The sequence below is a fragment of the Euprymna scolopes genome, chromosome 16 (assembly GCF_053919585.1).
Source record: "Euprymna scolopes isolate OS-2025 chromosome 16, ASM5391958v1, whole genome shotgun sequence".
Lineage (NCBI taxonomy): Eukaryota > Metazoa > Mollusca > Cephalopoda > Sepiida > Sepiolidae > Euprymna > Euprymna scolopes.
Window position 1 is genome coordinate 56,432,513 of NC_136497.1, and position 6,000 is coordinate 56,438,512.

Consider the following 6,000-nt stretch of genomic DNA (forward strand, 5'->3'; position numbering starts at 1 on the left):
AGGCCAGAATTATGAAAAATGCAATTCTAGAAAAAAACAGTCTTAATGATATTTAGATATGAAATGAGAATGAAGGTATAAGATAATACGGTAAATAGTCAATAAAAGTAGGTACAGCATATAAGGGTAAATGGGAAGGGTAGTATGTATGTAGGTAATAGTACAGCCAGTTTTTCTATATTTGCATTTTGTATAATCTGGCCCTTCTCCTCTTCTGACGAGAAGAATTTAACTTCGAAATGCCATGGCCTAAAGATTTTTTTTTCTTAATTTTCCCTTTCACTTTTCCTTGTTATGATGATATAATAAGGTTATATATAACTTTTATTCTTCATCTTTCATTTAATACTAACAGTTCGGCCTGGCTTTGCTCGGGCCCTATGTACTGTTCATAACTTTATGTGCATATGTATATATTAAAAAGTGTGTATATGTACGGTAATGCCTTTCTATATAATAGGCGTCCTTGATTATCATAGAGAAAAGTTGGTAAGGACCACAGAGGTCAAATTCTTTAAAACTTTTACCCCAATTTTGACTCCTTAACATTTATTGTTTTGGGCTCATATCAAGTTTAAATGTTTGACCCATGTCCAAGTAACCTACATCTAAAATTTCAAATGTTTAGACCAAAATTGGTGAAGGAGTTTGATAGAATCTGCAAAGTTCAACTCTTTCAACCTTGACATCTTGGCAGTGAAATATTCGCCCAAAAACTCATTAAAAAGCTTGCTGCATGTCTGAATGCCCTTTATGTATAACTAGCGAGGGGTAAAAAAAAAAGTAAGTACCGTTGAGGTAAAGTTGTAAATTAAAGTGTGAAAAAAAAAAAGTGCGACGTTAACCATTGCCCCACCGCGAGATGCTAACAGAAACACGTTTGAATTTATTTTATTACTTGGATTTAGAAGGTGCCCATTTTAATGAGTTAATGAGGTCAAGTTTGACTGCGGGATATTCATTTACTGCTGAACGCTTTTTTTTTCCCCCCTCCCCCAAGATGCTATAGGAAAAAGACTAACCTACATGCGGCGAGCGACAAATATTGAATATTTATCTTCCTGAAATCGAGCAAATTAAATAGACAGGCGAGCTTCGTTGTTAACTGTGAAATATTATGATTTATATGTGATATAAAAAGTTTTAAAAAGTTGTGAAGCGAGCGACCGCTTCTCTGAAAAATGCCTTTTGTTGACATACAGAAAAAGCGAACACACACACATACATACATACATACATACATACATACATTTTTGCTTTTATATATATATAGATTTCAAATGTTTAGACCCAAAATTGGCTTAATAGTTTGCTAGAGACTGCAAATGTAAAATCTTTTGAACTTTGACCCCTTGGAAGCCAAATGTTCAGCCAAAAACCGATTAAAAACCTTGCCCTATGTCTGAATACACTTTATGTAAAATTTCAAATGTTTAGACCTAAAATTGGCTGACTTATTTGTTAGAGACCGCAGAGATAAAAAAAATTTTGAAATTTCACCCCAGTTTTGACCCCTTAACATTTACTGTTTTGGTCTCAAATCAAATTATAAAGTTAGATCCATGTCCAAGTAACCTATATCTAAAATTTCAAGTGTTTAGACCCAAAATTGGTGGAGGAGTTTGGTAGAGTTTTCACCCCTTAACAGCCAAATTTCTGGCCAAAACCTGATTAAAAAGATTTTCCCAAATCTCAACACCCCTTATGTCAAATTTCGAGTCTGTAGACCGAAAATTGACAGCTATTTGGTAGGGAAATATACACAGACAGACAGACAGACAGACAAACAAACAAACAAACACGGGCATTTTTCACTTTTATAGATACTAGCATTTCAGCCCAGGTGTTTGGAGGTGTATGTTGAGCAAAAAAAAAAAAGAAAAAAAGCGGTCAATGTTTTAAAATTTGACCCCTATTATGACCCCTAAACATTTATTGTTTTGGGCTCAAATCAAGTTATTAAGTTAGATCCATATCCAAGGAACCTATATCTGAAATTTCAAGTGTTTATACCCACAATTAGCGGAGGAGTTTAATAGAGTTCTCAAAGGTCAAATCGTTGAATTTTGACCTCTTAACAGCCAAATTTCTGGCCAAAAACGGATTACAAAAGATTTCCCAAATCTCACTACTCTGTATATCATATTTCGAGTCTGTAGACTTAAAATTGACAGTTATTGCGTAGGGAAATGTACACAGACACATACACAGACACACACACAGACACATTCACTTTTATAGATATATAGATAAACTAGCATTTCAGCCCGGCGTTGCCCAGGTGTTTGGAGGTGTATGTCGAGCAAAGAAAAAAAAAAAAAAAAACGGTCAATTTTTTTAACCTATTATGACCCCTTAACATTTATTGTCTTGGGCTCAAATCAAGTTATTAAGTTAGATCCATGTCCAAGAAACCTATACCTAAAATTTCAAGTGTTTAGACCTAAAATTATCGGAGGAGTTTGGTAGAGTTCTCAAAGGTTAAATCTTTGAACTTTGACCCCTTAATAGCCAAATTTCTGGCTGAAAAATGATCACAAAGATTTTCCAAATTTCAGTACCCTGTATATCAAATTTCCAGTCTATAGACTTAAAATTGACAAAGTTATTGCGTAGGGAAATGTACACAGACTCGTTCACTTTTATAGATATACTAGCATTTCAGCCAGGCATTGACCGGGTGTTTGGAAGTGTATGTTGAACAAAAAAAAAAAAAACGGTCATTTTTTTTTAAATTTTGACCCCCATTATGACCCCTTAACATTTATTGTTTGGGGCTACAAATCAAGTTATTAACTTAGATCCATATCCAAGAAACCTATATCTAAAATTTCAAGCGTTTAGTCCCAAAATTGATGGAGGAGTTTGGTAGAGTTCTCAACAGTCAAATCCTTGAACTTTGACCCCTGAACAGCCAAATTTCTGGCCGAAAACGGATTACAAAGATTTTCCCAAATCTCAGTACCTTGTATATCAAATTTCGAGTCTGTAGACTTAAAATTGACAGAGTTATTGTGTAGAAAAATGTACACACACACACACACACACACACACATATTCACTTTTATATATATAATAGATAGAAATAGATTATATCAATATTCAGAGGTAGAAATCGTAAAAGCCAGGATAAAAATACTCAATACGTTAGTAGAGCTGACTATGTTTTGTTTTTTTTATTTTACAACCTCAAGTATTGACTTAATCCATTACAATTGTTTCCGCAGGCAGAAAATCTACTATCTGCTTCATGAGACGCCAAAAGCCAAAACCTTTGATGTTTTGACTTTTGCTGTCTGACAAAGCAGACAGTAAATTTTCTGTCTGCGGAAAAAATTGTAATGGATTAAGTCATTGAGCTTGTAAAATAAAAATAAAACATTATACACACGTGCGCATGCGTGCGTGTGTGTGTATGTGTGTGTGTGTGTGTGTGAGAGATAGAGAGTCAGAGAGTTCCTTCCTCACAGGTTCCAAAATAGCTGCGCCTATCGTTTGCAAATTTCACACAAGGCTAATTTATATGTCTGGCAGTGTTATGAAATATTTTTTTGTAGAGAAACTCATCCGATAAGTATCAAAAATCCAAAAATCCAATCTTAAAAATAGCTTTTCTCTCTTATAGATAAAAAAGAAGAATTTTTACTGAGGAATATTTTATGTTACACCAACCAAAGTCAAGAGAGGTAATAAAATTTCAGCAAATCATTTCTTCTAATAATATATATGTTATCTGCATTAATTAAAATATGTTTAAGTGTGTTGTACCACTGGGCAATGGTGGGTTGGCAGCTAGTATATATATATATATATATATATATATATATATATATATATATATATATATATAAGAGGAGAGGGATCCAAAAAGAATTAGAAGATTCTGTAAATGGAGACTTATTGGGATAATAAAAAGCTCAGATAAAAAAAGGAAAAAAGAAAAATCAACAATTCAAAAATATGTACTTACTAGCATTTCAGCCCGGCGTTGCCCGGGTGTTTGGATGTGTCTGTTGAGCAAAAAAAAAAAAAGAAAAAAAAGTGGAAGTAGGAAGGCAGGCTCGAACCCGTACCGCGAAGGAGGAAAAGAAAGGGGGAAAAAAACCTGACCTCTTTGCTGTTACGACCACTGCCAAACCGGAAGTGACTTATGCTTAAATTAAGGCTAGACAATCGAAAGGAGAGGATGATTTTCAAAAATATCGGTGAAACCCCCCCCTGTACAAAAGTGCCCAGTTTAGGATGAAGAAATTAATGTTTTTAGCCAATTTTTCGATATTTGTCGTCTAAAAGGTCGAACTTCAAAACGATACTGATCTTGTAAAAATCCGTTGCCTCTGTCAAAAGTTTTAGGCAGATATGCAAACATGATGGCAGCAAATTCGCCTTCGAACATTGCCATCACTCGATATAGCAAAAAAAAAAAAAAGGTATATAGAAACACGAAAACACTCAGTGATGGGCCGCACGAAGGTGGCTTTTAAGCCCTGCCAAACTTCCTTGGCACACATTGTACAGACATGTGCACCACTAGCAGCATGTTGCTGATGTTCTTTTTTATGTAGGATCAAATGCCGTTTCAAACCACCTGCTGTCTTGTACATCCGCCTGCAGTTGACACAGGTTAACTCTGGCAACTCAAGATTGTTATATCGCCCACTGCATTGATGAGTAGTCTGGTGGCTCATCAGCCCAGCTCTGCTCAGACATATTCTTCCACACACCTCACACTCCAGACCAATTTGGCACCCCCTCCCATCCATGGCTCCTTTAACCCTCTCTTTCCGGATATCGTGCTTCAGCCACACATACTGGGTTCGATCCGCCTCAAACTTGCCCACACCTCTCTGTAAGGTCCTTCTCCACCCTCCGCGATCCAAAGCAAGACTCTCCCAGGTTCTTTCATCAATCTCACATTTTTTTAAGGTGGATATTAAACAATCCTTGAATCTCAATTTAGGCTTTTGAGCCAGACGTCTTCCCTCGGCGAGCTCGCCATAAAGGAGTTGTTTGGGAAGTCGACTGTCTAACATCCTCACCACATGTCCACTCCATCTCAGTCTATGCTTGATAATGTGAGCCTCAATGCTAAGGCATTGGGTCCGTTCAAGCACCTCCACATCACTGACATACATCTGCCAACCCACACCTAAGATTCGCCGTAGACACATCTGGTGAAACTGCTCGAGACGTCTCAAATGCTCCCTGTATGTTGTCCAAGTTTCACAACCATAGAGAAGAGTAGAGAGAACGCATGTGGCATAAACCTTAATCTTAATTGGCAGCAAGATCTCATGACATATCTACAAACGCCCATCCAACTTTCCGAAGACATCACTTGCTCTGCTGATCCATAACGATACCTCATCATCCACGGCACTGGACATACTCAGTGTGCTACCCAAGTATACAAACTTAGTGACAACTGCTATTCTTGATCCACAGATATAAACTGATGGTTCATAGTATGGTATGCCCGGAGCAGGCTGATACATAAGGACAGTTTTTTTCAGATTGATGGTCAGGCCCAATGCACTGCAGGCAACCTCAAAGACGTCCACAAGATGCTGCATATTAGTCACCGTATGAGCCACCAGATCACAGTCAGCCGCATAGAGCAAGTCATGAATCGTGTTGGTGAGTACCTTTGTACTTGCACTGAAGTGCCTAATGTTGAACAACCCCCCCAGTAGTTCGGTAACGAATATAGACACCATCAGAGCAACCCCCAAATGCCATCCGAAAGACCATGGTGAAATACAATGCAAACAGTGTGGGTGCTGGAATGTCTCCCTGCTTAACACCATTTTCTACTGAGAGAGGGTCAGCCAGCATTCCCCCAACGTTGATCACAACCTTCATGTAATCGTGGAAGAGCTTTAATATGGTTACAAACTTGTCAGGACAGCCAAGCCTTTCAGAATCTCCCACAAAGCATCCCTATTGACTGTATCAAAGGCCTTAGTTAAATCAATGAACACCTGATACAGTCCCTTTGGC